The sequence below is a fragment of the Euprymna scolopes genome, chromosome 22, assembly GCF_053919585.1.
Source record: "Euprymna scolopes isolate OS-2025 chromosome 22, ASM5391958v1, whole genome shotgun sequence".
NCBI lineage: Eukaryota > Metazoa > Mollusca > Cephalopoda > Sepiida > Sepiolidae > Euprymna > Euprymna scolopes.
The window spans coordinates 100,284,336-100,297,067 of NC_136503.1; the positions used below are offsets into that span (position 1 = coordinate 100,284,336).

A 12,732-nucleotide genomic window follows, 5' to 3' on the forward strand; every position below is an offset into this window, starting at 1 on the left:
TCCATGGCAAGTGCTCGTCTGAGCTCCCATCTCTGGTCCCCCCTCGCCAATCTTTCACGAAAAACACCCGTCTAGCTGAATCCACTGTGAAAAATTTCCCCCACTCTATATCTGTGCCTAAATCAAAACGCGGATTCCATGAACAAAGCTTCTTTCTTAGAACTGCACGCCTGTGGAACTCTGTTCCGTCTGCCTGCTTCCCACCGGACTACAACTTGGATGTCTTCAAGTCCAATGTTAACAAATTCCTAATGAACCGCCCCCTTAAGTAAACACTTCAGCAAATCTCCACACTAACGTAATGTACTTGCAATAACCCTTATCCCCGAATGGCTTCCGGGCCTTGATAAGTGGTGATCACTGTGTAAAAAAAAATATAAATAAAATAATGCGTAAAGCAAGATTCTATCTTGGATCCTATTTAGTATAAATATTATAAACAATAAACAAATGAATACAATATTTTATTTAATAACAATTTATAGTTCTTATAGATAGATCCTGCCTTGACAGAGTACAAAATAGAATTCGTAGCCTAGTGGAGGATGCCCTTTGCTCTTCCCTGCAACCTCTCTTCCGCAGAAGAGGCGTTGCGAACCTGTCTTTGTTTTATCGTTATTTCCATGGCAAGTGCTCGTCTGAGCTCCAATCTCTGGTCCCCCCCTCGCCAATCTTTCACGATAAACACCCGTCTAGCTGAAACCACTGCCAATAATTTTCCCCACTCTTTATCTGTGCCTAAATCAAAACGTAGATTCCATGAACAAAGCTTCTTTCTTAGAAGTGCACGCCTGACTACAACTTGGATGTCTTCAAGTCCAACATAAACAAGTTCCTGTTGAACCGCCCCCTTAAGTAAGACACTTTATCAGATCTCCATTACTAGCGATTACTATGATATTATCCCATTGATTACTGTACACCCAATAACCCTTATCCTCGAGTGGCCTCCGAGTCTTGATAAGTGATGACTTCCTTGTAATAAAAAAGAAAGATTAACTTAAAAGTTATAACGTTGAACTTTCATTAGAAATAATGATTAATGTCCGGTGTTCAAATCCCAAATATATACGTGTGTATGCGTGTACCGTATGTGTAAACGTTTGTGTGTGTGTGTGTATGTGTGCGTGTATGCGTATGCAAGTGTGTGTTTTGTGTGTTGTGTATGTGTTGTGTGTTGCGTGTGTGTGTAAACGTGTGTGTGTTTTGTGTGTATGTGTTGTGTCTGTGTATTGTGTGTGTATGTGTGCGTGTGCATGTGCGTGTATGTGGTGTGTGTGTTGTGTGTGTGTTGTGTGTGTGTGTGTAAACGTTTGTGTGTGTCGTATGTGTATATGCATGCGAGTGTGCGTTAGTTTTTTTACAGAAATCACACTGCGAATTAATTTTTCAGATAGTTCTACATATCTAAATGTATGCCGAGAGATAGATTGCCTCTTTTACGACTTTTTTACGATTCACGACTAATAAAAATACAAATGTCGACCCGGACTAAATAGTTAAACGATTATTATAATAGAAAATTTTGTTTTCAATCAATAATACGCAATAAAATCTTGTGTTTGTGTATGAGATTGTGTTTGTGTGTGAGATTCTGAAATATATTATACGCTTAATGGTGTTGAAACTGCTATGAAAACTTATCCAATGAGGAAAAGCAATCAGTACCCAGCGGTTGGAGGTGGTGGCTTGAGGGTATGAATGTATATAATTTCATGTCTCATATTGATGCGCGTACGTCATCCTAAAAAGAGAAACATATGAAAGAAAAAAGATTTTTTTTCGAAAATTAGGCTGAAATACACATTAAATGTTTCTTTCCCTTTCCATCAAGTATTCAGCCTTTGACAAGATTTGAATTACACTACAAACTCGTGTAGTGAGTTCAATCTCGGCTACGGTCGCGCTGGATGAATGGATTACTAGTGGGATCTGTGGAAATTCTACAAGGAACTCATTGTTGGCATTTTGTAGATGTTCAGCGTAAATAGAGACGCTCTGATATTATTGTAGCTCTTTTGTTAAAACTTCAAAAGTATTTATCTAAGCTAGCAGGGACGCCCGGCGTAACTCGGTCTTAAAATACGCTCAAATACGATATTTTAATTCTTGCAGATTTCGTATATATTATTATAGAGTAAACGTTCTATCGATTTTTATATATTATAAAGTTGCGATTTAAAAAATAAAAAATATATCCATATGATTTAGATGCATCAGCGTGAATCGAAACCCAAACTTATATATATATTTATATATAATATAAAGCTGCATGTCTGTGTGTATGTGTGTGTGTGTGTGTGGTCACGAATAGGCACCTATATGGTTGACTATTTAAAAAACTGATTACATATAATGATAGAAGATGTATCGAGGCACAGGAATAGGTATGCTTGATCTGGCAGAACGGTGGTTCATTAAAATTGTGGGGTCTGCGTTCGCGCCTGGTCCACGAAGTATGGAAATAAAAAATTAAAAAAAAAACACGTTTACATGTGTTTTTAATATAGATGTACATAAGAATACTTTGATAAGTATGTTTTAACTTAAATAGGGATGGTATAATAAAATTGTGGGTCTGCGTTCGCGCCAGGCCTCCATAGAATGGAAATAGGCACAAACTTTAATAAAGACTTTTCATATCTATTTGCGTAAGTATACTTTGATAATTATGTTTCAATTTGAAGAAATATGGTATAATAAAATTGTGGGTTCTGCGTTCGCGCCTGGCCTCCATAGAATGGAAATAGGCACAAACTTTAATAAAGACTTTTCATATCTATCTGCGTAAGTATACTTTGATAAGTATGTTTTAACTTAAATAGGGATGGTATGATAAAATTGTGGGGTCTGCGTTCGCGCCTGGCCTCCATACAATAGAAATATGTCACAAAGTTTAACTAGTTTTTTTTTAATATAGATCCACAGAATATTGTGATAAGTGTTTCAGTGTGAACAGGTATGGTATAATAAATTATTGGGTTTATCTATTTTATTTTTACTTTCATCATATTTTGCTTTGGTTTTGATACCCCCAAATTCTAAGCTATCTCTTTACAACCTTTCCTTTTCATAATCCATCATACTTTCATAAATTAGAGTCCATTTTCTGTAGGCTGTTTTTGAACCCAGTCAACGACGGGTACTTTTGCTTTTGCTAGTATATATATATATATATATATATATATATATATATATATATATATGTATAAGGAATGAAAAATGTACCAGCGGTGGTTGACGTTATGTTTAAAGAAAAAATAGAAAAAACCGAATGAAATTATTAAAAAATCAACGTTTCGTCCTTGTCTCAGAGGACATCTTCAGGATAATTGAAATAAAAATGTGATAAAAGAAAAAGTCATAGATCGTGCGAAAAAAGACATATTCGTCCTTTCCCGACATGGGTTGGATTTTAAAAAACTGTCTTTTTTCGCACGATCTATGACTTTTTCTTTTATCACATTTTTATTTCAATTATCCTGAAGATGTCCTCTGAGACAAGGACGAAACGTTGATTTTTTAATAATTTCATTCGGTTTTTTCTATTTTTTCTTTAAACATATATATATATATATATATATATATATATATATATATATATATATATATATATAACTTTAATTCCTTCAGCTATAATCGAAACCGAAACCAAAACTTATGAAGAATTCTTGGTAAAATTATTTATTACAAGAAATCGAAGTCCATAACAATTAAACTACAGTCACTCGGATGTAAGCGCGACACACAAAATAAATAACACACACGCTACCATTTTAATATATAGGTGTTGAAATTATCATATAGATTAGTTTTACAAACTATTTCTTTACACACACGCAATGTAACTAGAAGTGCACGCCTGTGGAACTCTATTCTGCTTGCCTGTTTCCCACCTGACTACAACTTGGATGTCTTCAAGTCCAACATAAACAAATTCCTGATGAACCGCCCTCTTAAGTAAGTCATTTTATCAAATCTCAGCACTAACGTACTGCACACGCAATAACCCTTATCCCCGAGTGGCTTCCGGGCCTTGATAAGTGGTGACCACCTTGTAAAAAAAAAAAAAAGACACTGTCCTTGAGTGTCTAAGATCATGTGCAAGGTTTGTCAAGACAACCTGGCATGAGGATACTTTACCCTTATAGTAACCATGACTAAATATTCAAAATTGACAAGTATGGCTAATTTACAGTGGCCTGTACGAAGAATGGTGATGTTGCCCATAATAACAACATTAAAATGAATTCTCCACCAGACTAGATGAATTCTTGTCCTGGAATATAGCAAAACCAATAGACCACAAGAAATATATAACATACAGGATGTAACGATAAAATTGTAACTATAGAAAAGATGACATGATTCCATTTCCGTTTGATGAAAACCGTTCTTTTTTTTTTTTTTTTTTTTTGTAGACGATCTACTAGTTGGCCAGTTGTGTACAAATCCCAAGAGCTATAGGAGCCTTGTATCATGTCTGAAGGCGACACAATATTCAACGAGTGTGATCGGAGCGATCACACTCGCGTCAACGACAAATGTTCGACAAGTGTGATCGGAGATGCGCCGCTGTATAACTCATGCTCTCTATCGATCCAAGCAATAAGAACATGACTATTTCAAGCGCCCTACAAAATTTATCACTGGATTAAAATTAAATGAAGGTTTCGTCATTTCTAAACATAAAAAAATGTAATTGTAAATGATTTTTTTTTTTTGTTAAAAATTCATCTACCACATGAATCATGTTTCGTAATTTTTGGATTTTATACTAATGTCTTCTTGACACGTGAGTATGTAATAATGTTTTCACCAGAAATGTGTTGTTTTTTTACTTGGCCTTTTGGTCAAGATCAAAATGTAGTATCTGTTCTTCAGATGCTGCACTTTCATTTCTTGTTCTTTTTCGGTGGAGGATCAGTCCTTCACGACCGAGACAATTTTTATTTTTGTACCTTTTCTCCACGTTAAAAAAACGACCCTGGTGTCTAACTCTGTCCCGTGGGGAGGCATTGTAAATAGGTACACGACCACACCTCATTCCCTCTCTGCACGTCCCTGGGCCCTGGCCGGTCAGATTGAGCGCCGAGAATTTGTCCGCAACTAATATGATAGAGCAAATGCTATTTACCTGCTGGTGTCTCGTGTCAATCGTATATAGTGTAAAAACGGGTTTGAATCGAGGCGAAAATACTACTCACTCACATAACTGACCTGAGCTTTGATTACACGAATGAAAAACGACACTCGCCGGCGACAACTAAAAGGGGTTGAGAGTGTCATGCCCTGAATAACACAAAATAGGATTATCTCCTCCTCCTCCTCCTCCTCCGCTTTCCTTTCCTCCACCTCCCTTCTTAATTTTCTTTCACCTCCTCTTCCTCCATTCCCTCCCCCCCTCCTCTCACCCGTACAGATCAAGTACAGTTTGTCATGCATACCAGATCTGTGACCGATCGCAGACAGATACTCTTTGTTTAAAAGACCAAACAAAATGCCGAGGTCAGCAAAACGACAAAAAGGTGGGGGAGGGGCGTAGCCCAGTAAACCGCTCATAAAAGAGATCTAGTACAGCGAGGGGGGTGGGGGCGGCCACCAGGAACGTGATTCTTTTTTGTGAGAAGGGCAAACTGTACATCGGAATTATCTAATTCAAAAGAGTCCGAGACAAACGAGGAAATAAATCAAAGTCTCGGACGTTGGGGACTGTTGGTGGAGGGAGGGGGGGGGGAGGATACGATCATTTGATGAAGCAAGTTTTTTTTTTTTTTTTTACAAGGCAATCAGCACTTAAGGCCACACAAGGGAAAGAGTTAATGGGTTTGTATTACTGTACACATAGATTCGAAAAAGTTGTCAAAAAAACAAATATATAACAAATAAATGTTATCAAAGGCAAGATAAGTTACTTTTCTACCTAACTGGATATATTTTTCGTGTTTTTATTCAATTTAACATGTTTATTCAGCTCGAAAAGCATACAGTGCTTACCGATGTATTGGAAAATTCAAGATGGCGGCCGATTCTCTCTTTAACACGGTAAGTTCAGGAAAAGGTGTTATAAATAATAAACTAGACAAAATACTATTAAAAACCACCGAATATATGTCAAGTTATGTCACGGTAACATATAATGAGCGAATTTCTAACAGTATTTTGTCTAGTTTATTATTTATAACATTTTTTCCTGAACTTACCGTGTTAAAGAGAGTGTCGGACGCCATCTTGAATTTTCCAATACATCGGTAAACACTGTATGGTTTTCGAGTTGAATAAACATGTTAAATTGAATAAAAACACGAAAATTATATCTAGTTTGGTAGAAAAGTAACTTATCGTGCCTTTGATAACATTTATTTGTTATATATTTGTTTTTTGACAACTTTTTCGAATCTATGTGTACAGTAATACAAACCCAGGTTAATAAATGTAAGGCGTTAGTGTAGTAATCTTTAATGGCGTAAATTAGGTTGAATTTGCTTATTTAAAGGGACGGTTCAACAAGAATTTGTTTACATTGGATTTGAAATCTACCATATTATATTCAGCTGGGAAGCAGGCTAGAGGAACAGTTCCATAGTCGGGCAGTTCTAGGAAAGAATCTTTCTTAATAGAATCTACGTTTAGATTTAGGCACAGATAGAGAGTTGAGGAAATTTTTGATAGTGGTTGTAGCTAGTCGAGTGTTTTTTTTTGTGAAAGCTTGTTGAACCGTGCTCCTTAAATAACCAAACTATACCCACATTCCCACCGCTAACGATTACTACGCCGTTGTCTCGGTCACCACCGTGCACTTATTAACCCGTATCCTCGAGTGACTTTCGGGCCTTGATAAATAGTGTTTCCCTTGGAAAAAAAAGAAGAAAAACATCGAAGACGTTGGAACAATCGTTTACTTCGGGCCAAGATCAAAGGGTAGTATCTGTTCTGATGGTACGCTTCAATTTTTTTTGTCCTCAGTCAGTGAAGGAGAAATCCTTCACGACTGAGACCATTTTTATTTTCGCCCCTTTTCTCCACGTTAAAAAACGACACTGGTGTCTAACTCTGTCCCGTGGGAAGGCGTTGTAAATAGGAGCCTTTTTCTGTTCCATAGTAAGCTGACACCTCGTACCGAATTACTGCGGACTCGCCGGCTCGTCACTCGCTGACCTAACAAAACGCACTCGTTGACCTAAGCACCATACATTTACTAACCCCATAAAAGCTGCTAACATGAAAATAAGAAACACGCGTATTCACACATTTTTCGATCAACGCCAAAAGAATTATTTCATTGTAGAAAGCAGAGTGCAATTCCACTCTTTTCCTTCCACAGGAGAAATCCTTCATGACTGAAACAAATTTTGGTCCCCCGACAAAAAGAGGGTGGACCTGTAAATTCACCATGTCCGTTCGTCTGTTCATCTGTCCTCACTTTTCTCGATAGCTACACCTTGGATTTAAAAAAGACAAATTGCACAAACATTAAACATGATATGAGTAAGAAAGTATCAGAATGGATTTTCTGGGGAAACTCTAGTCGCCCCCCCCCCTCCGCTAGGGGTGCCTTTCGGGTTAAAATCGGTAAAATTTATCCTTGTGTGCTTATTTAAACAAAAATGATGCCTTGGATTTTTACAAAACTTTCTGAAAAGTTGTAACTAACTGATTTCTATATAATTTTGTTTGTCTATACTTTGCGATAACTCTTGGGTCTGTCCCCAAGGGCTCTTTTAGGGCTAATAAAAACACTGCATTTTTGGGACTATTTTACCATATTTGTCCAAAATTTTCTGCGTCTATTTAGCAGTTTTGCATGGTGCTGAACTCAAATTTAAATATGTTAAGGCCTTGGTGACTTTTGGGACTAAATAAGGTGTGTGTGTGGGGGGGCAAATGATGGACTTATCATTTCTTTTTTTTGCATGGTGCAGAACTCAAATTCACATATGTTAAGTCCTAAAACTGCACCGTTCGTTCATTTTCACCAGGATTTGACGTCCCCAGGGGACTTTTGGGGTTAAATGAGGGGGAGGGGGCAAATGCTGAACTTAGTCACTTTTTATGCCTTGTTCATTGTGGATTCACGGGGGACCACGCATGCTTCACTTGTTTCTTTTTGTTCCTATCCAGAGTACCCCTTTTTTGGGGAGCTGGATTTTCCCTCACATTAAAAACCGGCCTTGTGTTTAACTCCGCTCTCGTGGGGAGGCAAGTAAATAGGATTGATACAGTTGTATCCAGTAACAATTCCTTGTCCTTTTGCCTAAGAACAAAGTGTAGTAGCTGTTCAGATTCTGCACTTCACCTTTTCTGGCCTCGATCAGTGGAGGAGAAATCCTTCGTGACTGAGAAAATTTGAATTTTTGTTCCTATCCAGAGTAACCTCTTTTGGGGAGCTGGATTTTCCCCACATTAAAACCCATCTAACATTGCCCTCGTGGGGAGGCAAGTAAATAGTAACAATGTTTTTATGTCAGCCAGGCAATATTTGGAGTCCTAGAACAATCCGTCTGTGGAACACAATACCATGGGGCTGCTTTCCAGCTGACTATAACATGATAATTTTCAAGTTTAATGTAAATAAGTCCTTGTTGACCCATTATCTAAAATAATCAAACCCCACTCATGTTCCACCATGACTGATCATGTCTCACCATCTACTTAATACATATTAACCCTTATCCTAGAGTGGATCCTAGAGTGGTCTCAGGCTTTGATAAGCGGTGATCCTCAAAAAAAAAAAAAAATAAATAAAAATAAAATCACAACAAACATCGGATTGAGATGCAAAATTAAAAAAAAAAAAAAACTATTAATTTTTAAGATGCGTCCATTCGATCTATGCGATTAACGACGAAAATGATGTTCCAAACTGAAGCATGGGAAAATATCAGATTCCGCCATCTTAAAAACGATTCTGGTTATCAAGTATTTTTTTTGTTGATCCCTTGACTCCAATGGACTATTACGCGTGGAGCGTTGTTGAAAAGTGGGGAAAAATCGACACCTTCATAAAAAAACATTGCTTTACTAAAGACCGCCATTTTAATGACTAGGATTGATTATTTCGGACCACTGTTCTCACATTGAGCGTTATTTTCACATCGTTTCGGTCGTTCTAACCTCCGACCTTCTTCAGGTACATCTTATAGAACTTAGGAATATTTCTCTCGAACTCGGGAATCAGTACGGAATTTTGAACGGAACTCTCAATTAAATTCACGGGGGTATAATGTTCTCGTTCTGTCAGCCATGACTGGGTAGAGGTTTTAAGTAATTCGCAATTGAATTTTGCATACTTTTTTCACCTGTCTTTTTGTGGAACTTGTGAATATTTCTGCTGAATTTGGATTTCGAACGGAACCTTTTATTTAATTCACGGAGGTAGAATGTTCTTGTTCCATCAGTCATGACTGGGTAGAGGTCCTAAGTGATTTGCAATTGTCTTTTGACTGTCGCCTGCACTGAGGATTGAACTCGAATTCGGCAGAAACAATTGTGAATTACAGCTAATGCTGTCGTGACTGACGGAATGAGAACATTCTACCCCTGTGAATTAAATGGAGCATTCAATTCGAAATTTTGAGCTGATTCCCGAGTTCGAAAATATACACTTGAATCAGATCGGAGGTTACATCGACCGAAACGTTGAGAAAATGACAATGAAGATAAGAACAGTAGTCCCAGGATTCCAAATAATACAAAAAAACTCATCTAAAAAATTCAGAAACACTAGGTGTTACTTTAATATATTTTATTTATGCTATATTTATTTTTATTTTGTTTATATTTATCCTGAATTAAAGTTAATTGTGTGTCTGCAGTTGGCTACTATTTCACGTTTACAATAAAGTAAATATAATTTATTAGTTTATTATAAGCGTATTATAATATAGATTAAATTTGAAAATGTTTTACTTTATTCAGGTGATGAAGCGAGTATCGCCGAAAATAAGAGTGGAACATTGAGTAATTGATAAGGTGATGTCATTTGATCTCAACTAAAAATAGGGCTGCACCTGATATGGTTCATATGTAAACATTTGTAACTTATTATTTTACCTGTTTCGTATTTGTATTCACACCAGGAAAGTTCGACCCAAAGAAAAATAAAAAAATATGCTTGTGTTTATGCTAACTGCAGATGTAAAACGAAAAAAAAAAAAAGAAAATAAAAAAGATGAAAAACGTGCGTGTGTGTAAAAGGAGGTTGTCGTTGCTGAAATACATAGGTAACAGGGATAAATTTGAGTACCGATTTCTTTGGGCGGAGAGTTATCCTCATGAGTAAATTTGGTCTCTTTTCGTCTTGTTTGTTCGAATATGCTAGTGCCTTCAATAAGTTTTTATAAATTTTTTTCATACAAGCATTTAAAATTGTCGTAGACTCTTGAAAACTCAGCATGTTATTGTTATACGTCTCATGAGATGACTGACCAATTTGTATGATTTCTGGTTCAAATGAACAGCGACAGCAGAAGATGGAATACACCCTACTAAAGCCTGATTGTTACATCATGTGAATTTCAAAAAATGAAATTTGGACGTGAGGACACTTAAGAAGAAAGATATGCAATCAAATTTTGTTTTAAACTTGGAATAAATGCAGCAGAAACGTATGAAATGCTTCCGATTGCTTTAAGATAAAGACCATCATGGATCTATAGAGACAATAAGTGCACAGCTTGATGTCAGTGTGGGAACTGTACACACAATTATTTGCAAAGAACTGAAGATGCATAAAATTTTCGCGAAGTTTGTCCTAAAGGTACTCAGAAATAAGAAAGAAAGACATTGTCGTGACCAAAATGGGAATCAGGACAGTTTCTCTCCCGCCCAATAATCCAGACCTTGCTCCTAGTAAGTTTTGGTAATTCCATGAGTATAATGAAAACCTTAGAGGCAATGAAAGAGGCTGTGTAAAAGGTCATTGAAACACTCACACAAGAGAACGTCCAACGGGTCCTTCCAGAAGTTGTTGGAACGGTACAGCTGGAGGAGATTACTTCAAAGGGGGGTGTGAAGTTTTATATGTGTACTTATTTAAGGCACCTTGTAACATTAAATGTTACACTGAAAATTCAAGTTATTCTTGCTTTTTAACTCTTGTTAACCACAAACAAGGTATATTACCACTTAAATATAAACAAGGTATATTACCACTTACATATAAACAAGGTATATTACCACTTAAATATAAACAAGGTATATTACCATTAAATATAAACAAGGTATATTACCACTTAAATATAAACAAGGTATATTACCACTTAAATATAAACAAGGTATATTACCACTTGAATATAAACAACGTATATTACCATTTACATATAAACAAGATATATTACCACTTAAATATTAACAAGGTATATTACCATTACATATAAACAAGGTATATTACCACTTAAATGTAAACAATGTATATTACCACTTGAATATAAACAAGGTATATTACCATTTAAATATAGACAAGGTAAATAACCATTTAAATATAAACAAGTTATATTACTACTTAAATATAAACAACGTATATTATCACTTAAATATAAACAACGTATATTACACCTTAAATATAAAAAACGTATATTACTACTAAAATATAACCAATGTATATAACCATTTAAATATAAACAATGTATATTATAACTTAAACGTAAACAAGGTATATTACCGCTTAAATATAACCAATGTATATTACCATTTAAATATAAATAATGTATATTACCACTTGAATATGAACAAGGTATATTACCACTTAAATATAACCAAGGTATATTACAACTTAAATATAATCAAGGTATATTACCACTTGAATATAAACAAGGTATATTACCATTCAAACTTAAGCAAGGTATATTACTACTTAAATATAAACAATGTCCATTATCATTTAAACATAAACGAGGTATATCACCATTTAAGCCTAAACAAGGTATATTACTATTTAAATATAAACGAGGTCTATTACAACTTAAACTTAAACAAGGTATGTTACCACTTTAATATAAACAAAGTATATTACCACTTACATATAAACAAGGTATATTACCACTTAAACATAAACAAGGTGTAATCCCACTTGAATATAAACAAGGTATATTATCACTTAAATACAAACAAGGTATGTTACCATTAAATATAAACAAGGTATATTACTACTTTAATATAAACAAGGTATATTACCACTTAGATACGAACAAGGTATAGTAGCATTAAATATAAACAAGGTATATTACCACTTAAATATAAACAAGGTATATTACCACTTAAACATAAACAAGGTGTAATCCCACTTAAATATAAACAAGGTATATTACCACTTAAATATAAACAAGGTATATTACCACTTAGACATAAACAAGGTATATTACCACTTGAATATAAACAAGGTATTTTACAACTTAGATATAAACAAGGTATATTACCACTTAAATATAAAAAAGGTATATTACCACTTAAACATAAACAAGGTGTAATTCCTACTTAAATATAAACAAGATATATTATCACTTAAATATAAACAAGGTATATTACCACTTAGACATAAACAAGGTATATTACCACTTAAATATAAACAAGGTATATTACCACTTAAATATAAACAAGGTATATTACCACTTAAATATAAACAAGGTATATTACCACTTAAACATAAACAAGGTGTAATCCCACTTAAATATAAACAAGGTATATTACCACTTAAATATAAACAAGGTATATTACCATTAAATATACACAAGG

The 12,732-nt window shown here is 35.1% G+C and overlaps 1 protein-coding gene across 1 annotated transcript in view; it reads right to left on the minus strand.

The window, feature by feature from the left end:
• The window catches only part of LOC145243574 (SPARC-like), a 48,031-nt gene extending 37,946 nt beyond the window's left edge, over nt 1-10,085 (minus strand). Inside the window, exon 1 of the mRNA XM_080106555.1 lies at nt 10,054-10,085. The gene's annotated coding sequence lies outside the window, so the exon portion shown is untranslated. The remainder of the gene's footprint in view (nt 1-10,053) is intronic.
• Between the last annotated feature and the right edge of the window lie 2,647 nt (nt 10,086-12,732).